The 21,130-nt window shown below is 31.6% G+C and overlaps 1 protein-coding gene across 3 annotated transcripts in view; it reads left to right on the forward strand.

Annotated features, from left to right (window-relative positions):
* LOC140444123 (putative ferric-chelate reductase 1 homolog) overlaps positions 1-21,130 on the forward strand; it is a 109,532-nt gene that overhangs the window by 61,745 nt on the left and 26,657 nt on the right. Inside the window, exon 1 of one of the 3 annotated variants that reach the window (XM_072535794.1) lies at positions 5,636-5,844. The exons of the other annotated variants lie outside the window; for them this stretch is intronic. The gene's annotated coding sequence lies outside the window, so the exon portion shown is untranslated. Of the gene's footprint in view, positions 1-5,635; positions 5,845-21,130 lie in introns of those variants that run through there. 3 annotated transcript variants of the gene reach the window in all.

Raw genomic sequence — 21,130 nt, forward strand, 5'->3', positions numbered from 1 at the left:
TACGATTTTTAAGCTGTGACTGATATACATGCTCCAAATGTTCGTGGCCATATCGCATATTTAACCTCTTCTTCAGTTGTTCGAAATCATCGGTCTCCTCTACGGCTATGGTCTGAAGCACATCTAAGGCATCTCCTCGAAGAGCGATAGTCAGGTTTACCGCCTTTTCTTTTTCAGACCATCCATTTGCTCTTGCGGCTGATTCGAACTGTTTCATGTAGTTGTTCCATGACGATTTTCCATCGAAAGTTGGGACTTTAACATGAATAGAACCTCCACTTCCTTCAAATTTCGGCCGTGTCTCCAACTTACATTTCGTCTCGTCTTCTTTTATCTCCACTGTAATCGGATTGTTACCTCTCTCTGCTGTCCCTGTTTCCTCCATCTTCCTTTCCATTTCTTTCATCTTTTCTTCGAAGGCCAACATATCGGCAGCAACTTGATTTTTTAACGAAGATATTCTATCGTCGAGGGCAGACATCTCAGAAGTGACTTTAGAGATTTCCGAAGAGATGTTAGCAGAGACTTTGCTTTCCAGCGAAGAAATCTCGTTAGAAACTTTGCTTTCTAAAGAAGCGATGTCGCCGGATACTTTGTTCTCCAATTTCGAAATCGACGAGATGACAGCATCATGTTTGTCTTCAAATATATAAGTCTCTGGATCTAGTCCTTCTTCTAGCAAAGCGTTCTTTAGTCGTTGGACTAACTCAGCCTTTTTTCCGGTGGAAGATAATTCTCTGTCTTCAAGATGTCTTCTTAAATTAGTCACTGTCAGCTCATAAATCGTAGCCATTTTCACAATTTATTTTACGTATTCACTTGTATTATTATTATAAGTCTAATTTATGTTCGATCTCACTCTGACACCATTTGTTGTGAATTTATTAAAAGGTTCAATATTTATAACACTTACGGATTTAATTTATTTCTTTATTTATATTAACTTATCTGACAATTTATTATATCCGTACGTACAAATTCGCGAGCCCGGGTCTTGAGTATTAACTGCCCTCCATATAAAAATGTTGTATTTATATACGAAATCCTGATATACTAGAACAGCATCGAAAGATCGAGAAGCTTGGCCGGCTCATTCACCATAATTTGAATCTAGACTTCCACCGAAATTTCTACAATAAAACAGAATAATTAGTCATAAAAGTTAGGCCAGTATATTTATCGTAACATTACCTTGAAAAATTTTATACACATATAAAACACATCAATTATAAATATCGCTCAGTCCCTATCCCGAAAATTAAAAACTGAGTACTATTCTCAAATTTTAATAAGCCGCTTAACTTTTAATTTCTTTCAATTTTAAAATTGACCCGGGATACTCTCTTGTCTACTCGCTAGCTAACTTCTTCCTTCGATTTGCTCCCAAAAAAGAATCTCGATCTCACGTCCTAACCAAAATTCCTTTTTGGATACTAAACTCTCCTAGCCTCAGCTTCTGCCGATGCGATGTAATGATAGTTTATTGGTAGTTAAAAATGCTGTTAACATTAACTTCCGCAGTGTTACCATTCAGCATACATGAAATCGCTACTGTTACCATTTTTTTAAACACTTTTGAAAATAAAATTACTTTTAATTCACACAACTGAATTTACGCTTTCCGAAGTGGAAATTGAAACGTCAATAAACGTACTTTAACCTTTAATTGTGGCTTATTCCCATTTAAATAGTAATTACCACACAAACAAGTTTCAATTCATAAAATATAACTTAAATCATTCAAAAATCTGTGGCAAATGGACTACGCAACATCATTACTATCTAGTCTTAAGTCTGCTGCAAATCTAGAATTGATTCGATCGTAAAAAGATTATTTTCATTTATTGTTTCTAAACTTAGATAACATTATTTCAAGATTATTCATCAAGGAAATGATTCAAGGTTACTTTTCACATATTTTTTGGCGGATTATTACGTACTGGTAATATTTTTGGTTAACCGCTCAAGTTCGATATTACAGTCTGCTACTGTTTATTTAGTATCAATTTGAATCATTGTAGTAATTGGCAAATACGTGAATTTATCACGAAACCTCAACAAACAAATACAAAAATGATTGGAGTAAACAATTTTTATGTTAAATTAATGTTTTTGGAAGTAAAAGAATGCAAATAATCTTTTTCTAATAGGACGAGTTTATATCCTTTCTTTCATCTGCCTTCATCTGACGTTGATGCTCAGCTGTCATACCAACGCTCAGATACAATAACCAAATATCTTTTGGTAGTCTTAACTAAACATCTTTTTAATGGTTTTTATCTTAATATGTATGTTACTACCATAAAATCTTTTTAAACAAAAAGCTAAATATTTAAATGTAGAACATAAATAATATTAAAAAAAAATTCGCATTCAAGAGATTTTTAGAGCCGAAAGGTACAAAAGTGAAATTATTGAAAATATATCTCGTTTCTATTTAAGATTCGCATATTTTAAATTATGAATGATGAGTAAGCAAAGAAAAAATCTGGAAATGTAACCTATTTAGAGCAAACATTATCGAAATCAAAAAGTATATACTTTTATATACTTTCATATGTGTTTCCATATGATTTATATCCATATCCATAATTTATATTCAGTTTTTTTATCTGTTCCAATATGCCTGCCATATTTTAATGTTAAATATAAGTTTCGTGGTCCTCTTCGGAGTATAAAAAGGTCGATAGACTTTTCCCGCACAGGAATATACCAGGTAATTACGTTACGTTAAGTAAGTATGTTTTTTCAACAAGAATCGGTGAATTGTTGCCTGATGGCTATAAGACGAACCGTCTACGCCCAACTTATTCTCCAATATTTACTGGGGACCTTTGTTCAACAGTTGGCGTTTGAAGATACATCTGTAGCGTTTAAACATATTTCGAGTAGGAAGACTATGTGCTGTATGATTGTACGGAGGTGGTAAAAAATATACTATGCAAATCTTATGCTTTTAATTGACTTAAATTTGTTATGTTATTTTTACTTTACTCTGTATATATATATTTTTTGCTGTTACGCTATATACATTATATATACTATACATCTCAGGTCGTTTTATTTAATGTGTCATATGCTAGGATTCGGCTAGTTGTTTATTTTGTACTCAGTCAAAGGCCTTCTTAGGTCAATAAAGCAAATTTACCTTATAGTGTGTCTATTATCATCCATACTGTCATGTTCTCGTATATGGCTATACATTCATTAATAATGAAGGTACTGTGTAATGACCTTTTGGTAGTTGTCTTGTTTGTTTTTTCGAGATCAATATATTCGTTATATCCTCTCAAAATTGATGGAAAAATAATAAAATAGGAAGCAAGGTTTAGATATGTAGGAATAGGTATAATTATTTACAGAGATGTTGAAGAAGAAGTACGACAACAAAGCTTAAAAGCAAGTAAAGCGGCGGGATCTCTTAATAACACAATCTGGAAGGACACACACATAAGACGAGACACAAAAACAAGAATCTATAAAGCAGCAATTAACATACACGGTGGAGACCAGACCTGACACATCTAAAACGAGACGACTACTAGAAACAACAGAGATGAAAGTCTCTGTTGTTTCAAAAAACAAGTCTGTTGGATATAGAAGACATAAGTTGATGGGTGACAAAACGGAAACAGGAGTGAAACGAACACATTACTAGAATGGCAGGGGATAGGATAGTACGAATAGCACGAGATAAGTCACCAAATGGACGAAGAAGTATTGGCAGACCAAGAAAAAGATGGTGCGATAATTTAAACAATTTAGGAGGCTAATATTGAAGAAGAAATAGGCTTTAAAGCCTACATACAAGAAGGAAGAAAAAGAAGAAGTTATATTCTTCCCTTTCATTTGTTATGTCACATGATTTGATCAGCTATTTATTTTGTGCTCTTTAAGTCAATAAATCAGACCAATAATAACGGAGATATAATAGTATGCCCTTTTTACAATGCCGCCATGTCTTTTTTTCTGTCTCAACATATTCGCTATCCCCTTTCCTTTACAATGATGTATCATACGTCACGATCCGACCACCAGCTGTTGCCCTTTCACCAAGAAAAGTGCAAAAATTACCAGAATGAACCTTCGAGATTTCTAATGGGATTTTACATTGGAAATAAGAGCGAACTGTCATAGCCTATTTACTGGTTTACCATTGGGTGTTTTTTTAGAGGTATAGAAGTTTAAAATGGAATAAAACAAAGATAATTTTTTAAATTGACATGAAATTGACTGTATTCGAAAGATAATCTTTTGACATTATAATGTAAATATGATTTCTGGCATATGACCGCCACGGCTGTCTATGACGTATTCTAATCTAGAGGTCCAATTTTCAATGACTTTTTCCTACATTTGTGGCCGTATATCGGCAATAACGCTGCGAATGTTGTTCTCCAAGTAGTCAATCGTTTCAGGCTTATCGGCGTAAACTAGTGACTTCACATATCTCCACAGAAAATAGTCTGGGGGTGTTAAATCGTACAATCTTGGAGGCCAATTCACGGTCCGAAACGTGAAAGTATGCGATTACTAAACCTTTCTTTCAATAAATCAATTGTGGCACGAGCTGTGTAACATGTTACGCAGTCTTGTTGAAACCGCAGCTTCTGCACATCATGGTTATTCAAATGAGAAATAAAAAAGTCAGTAACCATGGCTCTATAGCGGTCACCAGTCAATGGTGACCACTATTAAGCTAGAATGCTCTGAACAGTCTGGGCAGCATCGTTTTTGAAGAAGTATGACCAATGATTCCACCAGTCCACAAAGTAAACCAAAAGACAGTTTTTCTGAATGTAATAGTGTCTCAACATACACTTGAGGATTATCTTCACTCCAAATACAGCAGTTTTGTTTGTTGACATAGCCATTTAACCAAAAGTGAGGTTCATCGCTAAATAAAATTCGTCAGTCTATTCATGCTGAAATGCCAAAACAAACTAAATATAAATCACTTGACAGCTGTCAAAATGGTCGCCAGTTAAAAAAGTGTAGCCAACTTACATTTCTATACTTTTAAAAAACATCCTTTATTTACCATTCCATAACATATATATTCCATCAGGTTATACTGATTTACTAGGAACAAAAAACTACTTGAATTATGAACTTTCTGAAACTGTTTTCTTTTGGCATATCTAAGTTAAATACTGTATTTATAATGTAATTAATTGTAAGGAAAATTACATTTTTAACCAAACATTTGACGTTTCCACTGCGGAAATCGTTTCCAAAAAAATTCTTTTAAAAGATGACCTAATAAAGAAATATATATAAGCAAAAGTTGTTTGGGTTATATTTTTAAACCGTCAGTTTTGGAAATGCACGCCTTAGTGGAACACAAATTACTATAGTCTTCCGTGCTGTATTTTTTTTTTTTACTTCATATTGTTTTTGTGTCATGCTTTTCGTTGTTACATAGCTTTGTTAGAAACGTTGCTATCTATAATTTCCGAACGGAGTATAAGAATTTAAAAGCCTTGTAAATTTTCACGCCAATGTAAGTTTAATCGCAACAAAAATAATTCTTATTCATAAGAACTCGCATTCCATAATTTCCCACCTACCTACGGTTGCCGATTTCACGGCCGCGGCGATTCGCGAAGTCACACTGGAGCATACCTCTTACTACCAGATGGGAATTCCCTAAGAGACTTACGTTTGTTTTAATGTTGATATTAGTCATTCTGAAGTTTCTTATGAAGTGACCTCAAGCTATCGATTCAGTTGGCTGAGGTCGTCGTCGTGGCGGTTGTTAAAGAACTTAGTGTGGTGCGGTCAAGTATCAAAAAAATTTAAGAAACAATTAAGTGGTTCTAGTTCTTGAAGGATATATTATTTGTAAGTACAGATATTTTATAATATTTATAATAAAGTTAGAAGAATATTGCAGTATATATTACTTGACAACAACTTATCTGAATTATGAAGTATGTCAAAGAGAAAACTGATATTATTCTTAAGTACAATAGGAGAATATAGCAATTTGGTACATTAAAATCTGAGTCATTCAAATGGTGGTATCCTACATAATGCGATATTAAAAATCGAAAATGTTAACGCGAAAAGCTATGCCTGACAATTTGTTCAGGACTAAGCCTTCCCGTCCAGAGATTTACACAAATTCTATAATAAAACTAAATGTTAATACCGGGACAGAAGAAATTAAAAACTTACTTATGGAAAATGTAGAAATAACAAGAAGGATAAAAAATGAGAGCCCAATCATCAAGTGGTAGAACATAAATACAAAACAGAGACCGATTTGTCAAATGAGGGAAAGAAGTACAATTTACAGCTGGTTTTTAAAAAAAAACTGACACGACTCTTAGTAAGATTTGATCATTTTAAGCAGTGTATTTGATTGGTTTGACATTATATTATATTTATTGTGATAGACAAATAATAAAATAAATAAACAAACAACAAACAATTGATTACATATGTTAATTCATTTTTTTAAGCCCTTATCTCTATTCGGATTGTCGAATATAGGCCTCTCCTAATTCTCGCCATTTATCTCTGTTGTTCGTAAGACGTTTCCACATTGGTCCTGCAGTTTTTTTAATATTTTCGCTCCAGCGCATTTGCGGTATTCCTCGTGGTCTTTTGGCTTCATATGGTCGCCAATTAACGATTTCTATATTCCATCGACCATCCTTAAGACGTTCGTTATGTCCAGCCTATTTACATTTCGGTTTAGCTGCCAGTTCGACAGCATCTTTTACTTTTGTTCTATTACGAATGTCTTCATTGGTTTTATGGTCTTTGAGTGAGATACCCAGCATCTGTTCTGGGGCCATCAGCATCAGTCATCTGCTGGGTATGTTAATTTATAAATTGTAATAATTGTTAATGTCTAAATTTTGATATTATTTTGAATTCCTGCATTTTAAAAAGAGTATATAAATGATAGTTTTTACATAAAATAGGGTTGTTGTTATTATTTTTATTATTTTTAAGGAATAAAACAAATGACTTAACTCAACAATATATTAAACCAAGAACTGTAACAAAATTAAAAGATATCAGAGGCAGCAAAACATTTTAACATAAGCAGAACCACAGTTTTTCTATGAGTAAAAAGAGGGTCTGGAAGACCAAAAACTATACTAAATTTATACATACACTACTTGGATCCAAGAAAGTTGGTCAGCGTCCTACTTAACTTGGATAGAACCTGTTGATACAAGTGTACTTGAATGAACAGGTGACACGATCAAAGTAGCAAAGTAGTTGAACCAAGTACATTTGGATCATGTCAACCCGCGGTAAACCAAGCAACAAATACAATGGGGGTTTAAGAAGGAAACGCTCTAGCTTTAAACTTTTAAAAGAACCGTGCTAAGCCCAAGAACTAGATTTACGTCGACAATTAAAGTTATAAAATCATTACTAATTTTTATAAAAAAGTTAAGCACATGGACATACAAAATTGAAGAAATTAGGCCATATGAAGTACTTATTAAATAATATTTAAACATTTATTTACAAAATTATAATAAAGTTATACAAAAATATTATTTATGTTAGGTCAGTGTCAAAATCACTATCATCTGCTTAATTAATTACAATACTTTCAAGATTATCTGTTTGAAGATATGAACTTTTTCTATATGTGCAATTGAATCTTAACAGCTGCTAATATCGATGTTTTGTACTTCTTTATGAATTACAGAGGCGCTGGGAGTAGGTGTACCATTTTTTCTCCGAATGCAAGATTTTAATTGATGCCGATTGATAGGGTTAAAAATACAGTAATAAGGTAGCAGTCTTAAAATTGTATACTTACTGCTTACTTATCACAAACATTATCTTTTTTAGATATATATTCTTTAAAATTTGCAATAAATCGTTTTTTGTATGTGTTTCTTCAAAACAAATATCATTATCGAACATGTAATTTTAAATAGTAACATTAGTACCATTGGGACAAGAAGCTTCATTTAATTGTCTACTATAATAATTGCACTATTTGGTGGTATACTTGGTATTAATTTATTTTTAAACCAGCCTTAAAATAAATATCTCCGCTCTTATGTCTTTGTAATAATCGAAGTAAGATTCATTAATGGTTTTGGCAGAGAAAGATAGAACGTTTGGAACCTATCCGTCTACTGATCCCGCGTGGAATATTGTTATGCGTTTTCCTTTATTCGAAGGTGTTTTTCTGCAGAGTATTCGTTGTTGTCAAACCAACCTTTTGATGAAGTGTCATGTGCGTCGGATCATGTCTCATCTATATAAATAATTAATTCATTTTCTCTTTGGTTATGTTTTATATTCGTCAAATATTCCGTTCTGCCTTTGTTTATTTTCCTAAATCCTATGCGCTACAACAATTTCCACAAATTTGATCTACTGCACTTAATTTAAGTGCCATCTTCATTGGGTTTATTAAGAACATTGTCTAATCTCGACTCCAATATTATTCTTTATACATAGCGTATACTTTACAGAGAATTATGTCTTCATCCGCACTAACAAATTTCCTAGAAAGACCACTGGCACTTCATTTGGTTTTTGGAAGTACGTTTGAAATTTATGTGTCAAAGCGGCAGGCAGCAGGTTCTTCTATAGCTGCAGTTTTACTTATATGCCTATCGGTTAAAGTTAAAAAACATTAAATGGCATTATGGGGTTTTTGACGCCTTACTGATTCCTGTCCTTGAACAGGACCAACCATATTGTCGGCAATTGAAAATTAGATTATATGAAATAAATATCTAAACAAATAAAACAAAATAGGAATAAAAAAGTCTAAAGCTCAAGAGGATTGTAGAGAAGGCAAAAGAGTACAGATAAAAAACTTAAAAAAGAAACAGAATAGTATCCAATAATTAATGATATACATATAGAAAGCACCAGATTGAGGTGTTAAAAAGTGGAAAGAGACGAATAAAACAAGTGGAAAAGATAGGAAAAAATATGGAGTTACCAAGTAAGAAAACTAGACAGAATAACAGAAAAACAATAAATATAACAATTTAACAGTTGTTTTTAGCTAGAATTGTTATTTTGGCACTATTCTTTATATTTTCTACAGATTTCTGTTGAATATAAATCTTATTTTTTACCACTGTCTTTTTGGTCTGTCAGTAATATTTGATAACTGACCTGAAGCTTTATACCAGGTTCACTTAAAATTGTCTAATTAAATCACTATAACCGTATCTTTAAAAAGGGTTTTATATCTTGGCAAAAATTACTTCCTTTTATTTCTGATATTGAATTAAATACTCTGTCTAGCTGTCATTTAAGCTCTAGCGATGCTTGTGTTAAACTCTGATTAGGCTTATTTTGAGCAGTTCTAAACATACTAGTCAAAGACAAAATGGTCAAAGTTATAATTTTGGAGTCAAAATGGCCTTGATATTCGCCAACTACCGGAGTCAATAGATACTACAAGAAGAATCCATAAGGCCAAAAAAATTGCTTTTGATAATTTTTGTTTTTATTTACATGTCGAAGGATACCTACTACAAAAAAATTAACAAAACTAATCTCATACAATTTGTTTTTTCGCTTTATTGTTGGGAATCCCTTCATTTTCCTATAATAATTCTTCTGTTTTAAGGAATTTGCTTTATTATGCGTAGTTCGTTTTGTCAGCACTCCCATTTCGGATTATTAGTCATCGGTTTTTCCATAAAGTACCTACTAAAATATTTAAATTATTCTTAAATTGATGTTTAATTGCTATAAATGTCAGCGTTTCACAGATTATTAATGAAAAAATTTTACTACGCCTAAATGCTTAACACACTTTTATGTATTTTTTATGAGTATAATTGGATAGCTTTCCGATACGATTTTTACTGCCCTTGAGATTGTTTGTAAATACGAGGGTAAGGTAAAAAGTTGTCGGTCTATTAGCGAAATTTATAAAAAAGAAAGTTTCCGATTAAGGGGGCACATATGCGTAGATCCACGGATACTATGGTTTGTTTTTTAACCAGGAGGACTAAACTAAAAAGACAGATTGACACCCAAGAAAGTTACTAGAAAAGTCACCAAATACATCTTCTTTTTTGGCTGATTATCTCGGCCTTGCAGTAATCCAGTAATCAGTATCGGATAATCTCACACGTCGATTCTAGCCGAACTTTGTTTGCTTATATTTGAATAATAATTTTTTCCAATTAATTTCCAATATATATTTTTTTGTTTTTCTAATTACAATAAAAAAATGTTTGGATTGTTATGAAGAAGTTAAAGAATTTTTGGAGTTTATTTATCACATTGCAGAAGAATATCGTCTTTGTATTATTATTTATATAGTATTTAATTATAATTTAGAGAATATTTTGTTTGGAAGAGTCAATAATGTTACAGATCTAAGTGTGGTTTTTCACAGAAATTTGTCTTTTAATTTGCAAATAGATCTTATATGCAACAAAGCTATGAAATGGCTTGGTTTCATTAAAAGACATAACAGAGATTTTTGTAGGATTGCATCTCTAAAAACTTACACTTTTATCTGCTCTCAAATTGAAAATTCAACTCTCTTTTGTTTTCCATTTACTCAAACATGTATCGAAAACATCTTAACAAAAAAATATTCCTATTCTGGTGTAATCAATTTCTTGAATCTAGATTTTTTTCTTACCAGAAGAGTTAACTTTAACTTGATCTTTATTTTTAAGCTTAATAATCCAATCCCCTGAATTGCTTCAGCCAATTTGTTTCACATATTCCTTCCAGTTCACTACTTTAGAATTCACTTTTTATGTTTACCATCAAAGAATTAATTATGGTTCAAATATAGGTGTGGTCCTACTTCTCATGCGTGCTAATCAGTTACCTCATTAGATAGATTTGTTTAACTTATGTATCAATATCTTCAGGTTATATTTGAAGCACTACAATGCAAAATAATACTTTGTATAAATAAGTGTGTACTTGCAATTTCTTTAATGCCGGATTCTTGTTTAATTTTAACAGTGAGTTTGTCCCATTTGTTATCAATAAATAAAATTTACGAAAAAATACTGGATTTCTGTGAGATAATCAACAAATTCAATCTATTAGGTTACATTCTAGCATAATTTTTCAGTTTTCTTGTGATGATCTACAACCAGGAGTCACAAAACCAACTGTATCAATACAGCATAAAAGTACGAATGCCAAAAGCAAAGTCTACAGGTTATGACAATGATGCGAGTAACTAAAACACAACATCAATTTACTAAATTCTTTTATTGTGATGAAAACAAAATGAAAATGCAGTATACACTAAGTTTAAAAGATAGTTGCCGTTTTTCTTATAATAATTAGATATAAATAACATACATTTATAAATTTATAAACATTTTATACTATATTTAGTATAAATACCATCTACAAAAATATCAGATTAAATACTATTCACATATCATCAAGTCCAAGTTATTACAAACAATTTAAAGAGCCAGAAATCGATTTAGATATTAGAGGAAAATAATATTATATTATAAAAATGAAACCTCTAAAATGTATTAGATATTTGATACTGATTTGCTTCAAGAATTTATCTCATTCATAAGTGGGCATCTCATTCTTGAAAAAGTATATGTGTACTATCTGTCCTACAGATGTTTTAACTCTTTCATCATATGTTGCAAGGATAGAAGGTCGACAGCCAATATTTTAAGGACATCTTACTGCTCCAGTCTGCTTATATTCCTTAATTGTTCTGTAAATAGTTTAATTCGTATCACCTAAAATTAGCACATTACTTTAGTAAGTCTTGATTTTAACAATAACTATTCTGCAAAACTAACCTGTTGCCTGTTTTATTTTTGCTACCATGGCTGTTATTTTCATTCCAGGATTATCAAATTTTTATTTGTTTTTACATATTGCATTGTTTTTCATTTGATGATAATTGATCCAAATCTACTCGGCGTTTTTTAGGTGGAGAAGGATAATTACCACTAGTACTTGGCATTGAATCCATATTGTTATTTTAATAACACTAATACTTCGCTAAATAGTTCTGAAAAGAACTATTTTTTATTATAAATGCAAACGAAAAATCTAAAAATTAAAGGAATAACGCAGAAAATACAAAAAATCGTCAATATAAATATTGAACTTTAAAATTTCATAAATGTCATAATTTAGTGAAGTAAACTTGCCTGTGGTTGGACCAATTACAAACATACATTACGACGCGGTAAATTTGAATTACTCCTCCTGGTTAAAAAACAGACCATAACAAAGTTTTCGTGTTGGTATTTAATCGTTTTTCTAATCAAAAACTCAAGGTTTTAGTAGTTCAGTAACTACAAAATTTCTTTGTAATTTCAAAATTTTTTCACGTTGAGAAATTTCAGCGTTCCATCAATTATAAGAACTCATAAAAAATATCGGTTGTTTATATTTTTTTTTGAAGTAATTATAGTCACATAAATTATTTTTTCAATTTTTGGAATCCGTAGTTCTGTTGTTTGTTTAAGAGCTCTGTTTTAGGGTTTGGTTATTTTTTTAATGTCATTTAACCGCATATGAAATTGCGTTAACAAGGTTTTTGATATATTTCTGATTGATATCTTCCATTCTATGTTCACAAAAAGGTTTTATATAGACAGTATATAATATAGATAGTACCATAAGAGAGTTTTGAATAATATAATAGGGATAGCTACATATATCAATTAACATACACAAATAAACTTATACTTTTTTTCTGATGATCAACTGACCATCCAAAATTCTGAGAGTGAGCTGCAAATAGCCGTCCACAAACAGGGAAAGTTATATCGTTTGATGCCCTTATTGACGGAACCTGTCCTGACCTGTATGAAAGACATACATAATTGACACTAAGAACCTTGAAAGCTCATGTGTTAAAAAGCTTTTTCCTTCTCACTGTTTTGTTCTGCTTGCTGGGTTTGTTATTTTTCTTTATATACTGAGCTTTTCCATAGCTTTATATGATTTTTCTTTAATCTTTTCAGTTACTCGTTTTGCCTTTCCGACCTTTTAACCATATTCCTATCATGTCTTTTTCGATTACTTTGTTTTAACTATTTCTTGGTTTTTCTTTTTTATTTTTTATGCTTACAATGTAGTTTAGAGTCTTCTTTAAAGTTCCCGTATTCGACAGCCATTCTAAGTGGCCTCGCTACTGTTCCCGCTTTATTTTTTAAAAAATATAGGTTTTTTTGGTGTCCCCTTTTCTCATTTTTACTACTTTTGCTAAAGGTTTCTTTCTTTTTTTATTTTCGTAGTTCTCTTCTTTTTCTTTAAGTTCATTTGCTACGTACTGTGTCTTCTTTTCTCTTAATATTTTACTATTTTCCTTTGCACTAATTATCTATTCTTTGTTCTGTTTTCTCTTCGTGATTAATGAATCCTTATGCGTATGTAAATTTATCTAGAACTAATCAGTGGTTACTTGCACATTCTGCTTGTCTGTATACTCTTACATCTTGTATTATTATTTTGCTGGCTTTTCTAATTATTATTAAATCAATAATTGATGTTTGGTTGCTACTAGGTTCCTCCTATGTATATCCATGTATGTTCTTATGATGAAATCTTGTGTTGGTTAAGGCCAACTCGTATTCCCGACATATTTCAATTAGCGGACTTCCAATGTCATTTCTAATTTCGTGATCTTCGAATCGCCCCACTATATCCTTATATTCCATGTGTCATCAAGTGCCACCAATCACGCACTTCGATGTTCATCGCCCTTCCTTCTGGAACATATAATTAAATTTAATTGGTTGAGAAATGAAAAGGTTTCATATAAAAGTTAATTTATCTTTAAATATGGGACATTTTCGGATCTCAGTCACTCAGTGTCAACACATGGTTTTACCTGTGTAGGGTAGCTCCCTAGAGCACTTTGCTCGAAGGGCTCTGAATCTTTCTAAGACTCTGAAGCTGAGTTTTTTTCTTCTTAGAAAGAATGTGTTTTATTTCCACCACCAATAAAACCATAATGGCATTGTCTCTTCAAGATAATGCCACAATAAGAGCGTACCGGCCAACAACGCAATATTACACCATATTGCGCAATGGTTGGACAGATTAATAAACATGGAAACTTGCACCAAGTTGCTAACACATTTTCATACGTTTATTAATTACACCGGAGACGACACATGCCTATATGGCTATTAAAATCTCCAATTAGAAGAATATATTCTGTTCCTCTGCCCTTTCCAGTACATCTTTTAGTGTGTTAAATAAATGTTTCTTTTCTCTTGTGATCACATTGTCATTCATATACTCCAACAATTATTGTTATTTGTCCAAATATGTTCATCCTAATTTTCATTATTCCTTCGTTTAATTGCTGGTAAGTTTGTATGTTTTTTCTCCATTTATTTTTCATTAATATAGAGACTCCATTTGCGGCTCTTTCATGTTTGCAGACTCCGTTCCATATATGTGTATATTTCCCTCTAATTTCCTCTTCTTGACACTTGTTTTTTGGTTTCACTCAAGACTATTATGTCTGTGTCTAGTCTTTCGATTTCTGCGAGTATTTAATTTTGTTTCGTTGTGATTCCTGTATAGTATTAGGAGATAATCCAAGGCTCGCGTATGCCAGGGGCGCATCTCTGTATTAGATCTGTAGTAGACTTGTAGTATATCTGTCACCTATCGGGATTATAGATGGGTATCTAGCAGCTACCTTTGGATAGTAATATTCCGTTATTTTAATTTTACCTGATGTTGTGAAAAGGGTATCTGAAGGCTCAGAATTATATCAAAAGACTTTTCATATTGGAAGATGATAGAATTTATGATATTTTTATTTTTCGGTAGAATCAATTATGACAGAACATCTTAGAAAAACCAACCTGTCCTACTGACTTAATATATTTATATAAAGAAAGTGTAACAAACATATTAATTATTTGAAACATTTGCTAAAAATTGTTCCACAATTCATTATTATTGCAATTTCCAACACTGGCACTTAAAAATGACCTACTTACTTATTTAGCTGATAAAATGATGCGTTTACCTTAGAAACACTCGCTGTAACCGGAATCGTTACTTTTAATAACAGTGTTTATACCAACTTTTATTAATAATATGAAAAATATATGCAATGTTCTTATTTCGTCAAAAACCTTGTGCTATAAACTTTGTCGCGAGCGCAAGAAATGTCAATTTGTTGCGTTTCTCGTAAGAAATAATCAGATTTCGTGCCGAACAGAATGTGAAAAGCAATAATCTATTCAAAAATCGCTTTTCAGTGTCAGAGCGATAAATATCCTTGTGAAAGTCTAGATTTATTACTACTAAATTGTAGATTCACAATAAAAGAGTGCTGTACTGATTATAATTTGCACAGAATAAAGAAAATTGAAGGGGATTGAAATAACACTATATTCAGAATTGGATATTGATAATACTCACTGACTTTAAAAATTAGAATAGTTTTTTTTTCGAAATAATTTCAAATAAAATGAAAATTTCATTTGAACAATTGCATTTCTTTTTAATTCAAGTTCCACCGTTGATGAACACGTGTTTCGAAGCATTCACTTCCATTAGGAGCACTTGTGGTAGCTTAAACTGAAACGAAATGCAATGAACTATTTAGCTTTTAGCAGTTCACCTAATTTACCATCGTAAAAAAATCTCCTAACTTCTCGTTGCTTCAATTTCAAATAATTTTTCGTTATTTTCATAACAATTTTAAGAGAGTAATTGTCTATAAATCAAAATAAGTACAACTTAAGGTGAATAGTGCCACATTGGACAAATTCGTACTAAATAGGGCAGTAGGAAAGATTGTTTCTATTATTGAATCTGAAGAAAGTTATGCCCAAAGCGAAAGGTTGTAGAAAAAAAAAAGGTTATAACAAAGATAACAACAATGTCTATCGTTTATTTTTATGAACGAGAGAGTAATTAGCATAATTTTAACTGGTAGCTCCGACCACTCCATGGGCGTGCTCAAGATTAATTGAAAAATTACTTTGAATAATTGTAAAAAATAAATGAATTATTTCAGTGTTATAAAGTGTTATGTGTATGTAAACAAAAGTGACCTCTTTTATCACACACTATATTAGAACTGACTGGCCTACATTAAAAAGGGTTTTAAAAAATTCACATTTTTTTTAATTTTTAAAAATTACAAAAGAGAAAAAGAGTTTTTAAAACCGTCTAAGGTATGTTAAATAGATGAATAAAAATATTAATATAAAACTTACAGCTACTTGTTACAAATCCAAATCAGATTCAGAAGATGAACTTTCAGAACCAAGATTTATAATAACTGGCTCGATCATTTTATCAGTAATATTGTCCAGCTTCCACATTTTTTCCTCTTCTTTAATAGTGTGATTTACTGCCTTTTCCCAGTTTTCAGGTTTTACATTATTTACGGCCTCCAAAAACAACTGTTTAACATCATGAATTTTAAAAGTGGTATTTTTTCTTGAAACTTCACTCTTTATCTGTGCCCATACCAGTTTAATCGGGTTTAATTCACAATGATATGGTGGGGATCTAAGTACTGTCATTCCACGATTTTTGGCAATTTCATCAATTTCGTATTTTTTAAATTTTTCTTTATAAAGGGCACACAACGAATAAAGTTCATTTCTTATAGATCCGGGATGGTACGTAATATTTTTTGAACTCAGCCAATTCTGCAAGTCTTTTTTTAACCACTTGGTTGTGGGCAGTCCTTCTATAAGTCTGGAGTGATAACTTGCATTATCCATTACTATTACACAGTTCTTAGGAAGAAGATCTATCATTTGTTCGAACCATTCTTGAAAGACATCAGCGTTCATGTCTTCATGGTAGTCCCGGTACGAGTTGATTCAAAAGTTAATAAACCACCTTCAACAAAACCGTCTGAACTGCCAATGTGTACTATTATCAGCCTGCGTCCCTTTCCTGATGGTGGGTTTAAACCAGTAGATAAGTTATTTACAAAAGCGTGCCTTTGACTTGTAACAGTTTCATCCTGCCAAAATTTATTTGGTGTATGACCCTCGTTGATCCATGTTTCATCAAGATAAAATATTTTTCTTTTTTGGTTTCTCATTTCCTTTATGGTTCTTAGAAAATGTCTTCTCCATATGACAATATCGCTTCTTTCTAATAAAATAGACTTTCTGGAATTCTTTTTCCAGCGGAAGCCTATTTCTTTTAAAAGTTTCCATAACGTACTTCGACTCATTTCTGGGTAATCCTTATCATCTCGAACTGAGACAAGAACTTTATCCAATGTTGGAAATTCTTGTCTAAAGAAGAATTCATGCACTTTCCGTCGAAGTCCTTCTTTAAAATGATATTCTATTTGAAATTTTGGTTTCCCTGGAGCATTACGTGGCATTTGAAAACTACCACATTTCTCTTCTTTAATAACTCTGTAAATCGTAGATTTCCCAACACCAAGTGTACTGCTAACTAACTCAACGGTCTCATCAACACTTTCACATAAACGTTTGTCTGTAAATGATTTAAAACAATTAAATATTAATGTTTTTTCATTAACTGTTAGAGGACCAATTTTTCGGCGTTTACACGGCACTTCCAAATTTTCCATAACACTAGTATACACAATAAACTGCACCTTGCAACTGAAGTACCTACTTTTAGTGAACTGTTAAGAATTTTGAATACGTCACTTGGACCTTCCTACAAAATGAAAAAACCCACTATCACATTTTCTGTGGAATAAGTTTAGAAGGTAATTATCTAGTCAATTACTCTCGTAGATTCCTGGAATTAAAGAATTAAATGTTTGATTGTTGAAACCCTTACTTCGTGGAATGCACTCATTTCAGATAAAATAAAACGTTTTATTTTATCTAAAGAATTAAACTTTATTTTGCAAATAGGTAGACTTATTAAACTTTTATTGGTTATATATAACCAATAAAATAAACATCTTACATTTCTTGCAAATTCATTAGTACCTGTTAACCTCCATCACTCCGACACTGGCAACCTTATTTAGGGATTAGTAATCCTCACAACTATTGTATTCTATTCTGCTCCAACCTTTATACCTGGTGGTCATACTCAATTTAAAATTGTTTTCCTATATACTTCTGTAAACTTGTTGACAAATATCTGTTTTTCATTGAGTCACCCGTATCAACAGTTTAGGGATTTGCATACATAATTTATTGTTTTATTACTCTCTCATACATAAAAATACACTATAGTTTATGTAAATGTTTGTGATTTAGTTGTAATTTTATTGGCTACTTGTACATTTGATTTATTTCATTCTAGAATATACAGACTATACTTACTCTTCATAACAATAACTAATGTTTATATATAAATAATATTTAAAATAATTGAAATAAAAAATGTGTTCGAAGTCGTAGGATTCACTTCAAAATTGCAGGTCATTCACCCGGGAGTTTTCAACTTCAAATTTGTGATTTTCAACTCGTCTAAGCGACGGAACTTTTGTTAATTACTAGAGAAAAACTCAGCAATTATCTACGTTTTGCACATGGTTCAAGAAGACTTATGTAAATAACTTTTTATTGCTTTTTTTATAAAAATCTGTAAGACAATATAATATCGGTACAAAGAAAAGAACTACTTATGATATTCCAAATATGAATAGAGCAGAAAAAGGAATAGAATTGTATATGAACAAAAGAAAAATAAAATATATGGAATGGATCGAAGATATTGTAGGAGGCGATAAAACGTTTAAAATAGAAATAGAGTAAGAAAACATGTAGTTGAGAAATTCAATTGATCTAACTCGCCGCATTAGATGATTTACATAACAAAGCAACTTCCTACTACGGCCATATGAGATGAATAAACAGTGACCTATTACTCAAGAAAATTTAAGCATTGGCCAAAAATATGAACCAAAATAGAAAGCCAAAGAAGTTTTGGAGAAAACAAAGCCATGTTTCCAATTGTTAACGACAGTTTTAATTTGAATTCATAATTCATAGATAAACCAATTTATGGTTAAAAAGTTATTTTAGATTACAACTTCTCTTTTATGTTAATTATTAATTACAAATATATTTTTCCAACTGGTCTTTTCGCAAAATTATATAATTCATACAGTTTGTCGCCGTATTTTATCTGACCACTATTGTGTGTTTCCCGTTTGCTATTATTCTGAGTATCGTATATCTCGAATTAAAAAAGCGTAAATCGATTATCAAAATGCGTTTTTTGTGTAACAGTAAATCCGCAACTGACGTAGGAAGTATTTTAATGTTAATCTCAAATTATGTCTGTGTGGTTTTTCGATATTTATAAAATATTAGTTGAGGTTGTGTTATTTCTTCCCTGATAAATCGGCTATATATCAGTTTTCCACCAACACTCAATAAACCTTTAATTTGATCCTGTATCTCAAGGCTCTTGTATCAAGGCTACTGTATGCTCTTGTATCCTGACAAAGTTTCTTTACTGTGGTGAAGGTTCGCCTGCAGGATCGTATTGTTGTTACTGAGATTTATTTGGAGCATAAACAGAGAGTTCCCTTAATGTTTTTTTTGAGACTACGGGAAATCGATCACCTATGAGTTCTTTTATAAGTACCCCCTTTTCCTTATGTCATCATGTCCATTTTACTTACAAAAGTTGGGACAAAATCTATGAAATCCATTTAATTTAAGAGTTGAGACGAAATTATATCACGCAAGGTAATAAGCAATATGACATGGGATGAAAATGTTACTAAAGTCTGCAAAACAATGAATAAGGGTTATTATGCGATCCTTCAGTTAAAAACTCCATTTAATACCAATCAATTGATAAGTATGTACTATGAATTGGTTTATTCATATATGGCCTATAATGTTGTCTTGTGGGGAAATTCTAGGAACTCTTCTAGAGTTTTTATAACTCAAAAGAGAATTCTTAGATTGATATTCAATATTGATAATAGACAATCATGTCGTGAATATTTTATTGAACACAGACTGTTGACTTTCCATGCTTTAATATTTATAAGTGTATTATTCACGTCAAAACTAAATTTCAAAATTTTACCCTTAACTCTGTCTTTCATAATTACCCGACAAGACACGGGAGGTTGATAAGAGTATGTAAACACTCCACAACTCTTTTTGAAACTAGTCCTGATTTTGCAGGATCTAAATTTCACAATTGTTTGCCACTTAATATGAGAAATGAAAATAATATTCAAAAATTCAAAAATAAATTAAAATCATGCTTGATCCCAATTATGCGTTTACAACCTAAATGATTATTTTGACTTAATAAAAGACTACAGGGAATGAGGACCGACGGGGTTCAGAGACGCTCTATATTGCATATTTTTTTTTATATTAATCTATATTTTGTTGATTATGTTTTATGTAACTATATGATTTGTTATGTAACTATATGACTCTGCGCTGCTGCAGATAAGATAAAGATTGCCATGATGATCGCCAACATTCGTAACGGATAGGCACATCAAGAAGAAGAAGAATATGACTTGTCCTATATCACAATGTGATCTCATTTAATTAATAAAGAGTATTCTATTATATTCTATTCTATACCGGCTAAGACCATAATTCCTCCGAGTTCGCCATCTCCCTTTGCAAAAACCGTGCTGAGTTTGAAGATGGCACTTTTTTGCTATGTCTTTCTCCACCATACCACCGATGCATATATAATTATTCTATTTATCTTAAATCTAAAATCTGCCAGAATCTTGGGTTAAAATTCTTTTACTGCTTCTTATATACTTGATTTAAATATTAGCAGAGATGACTGTATGTCAACATCGTCTGTTAAAGAGTATCGTACTCGTAGCTGTGCCTTTTGCTTCCAATAATAATATAATATGTTCTTTATACTCGAATTTCTTTCTTAATACCATGTCTGTAGAAAGGGGTTATACTAAATAGTGTTTTCTATATTCCAAAAGCAATTATGTGAATATGTCTAGTAAATCTTGTTCGCATTTGACTCTGATTCAGCTATGTATTATTCGTAAAAAGATCGTAAGCATATGGGACTGATGACTAATTAGACACAGTTTCTTGATTTTTCGTTTTTTTATGCGTTGTTATGCAGCTGCATTTTAATCTGTCCTTTTGGATCTCACCTGCGTTATAAAAAATGTGAGAAAAAAGTACAAACAAGGACCATCCTCTCGGTTTTATTATAAAAACCTAAAAAACGCATGTTAATGTAACCTTTTACC

Source organism: Diabrotica undecimpunctata, chromosome 6 (assembly GCF_040954645.1).
Source record: "Diabrotica undecimpunctata isolate CICGRU chromosome 6, icDiaUnde3, whole genome shotgun sequence".
NCBI lineage: Eukaryota > Metazoa > Arthropoda > Insecta > Coleoptera > Chrysomelidae > Diabrotica > Diabrotica undecimpunctata.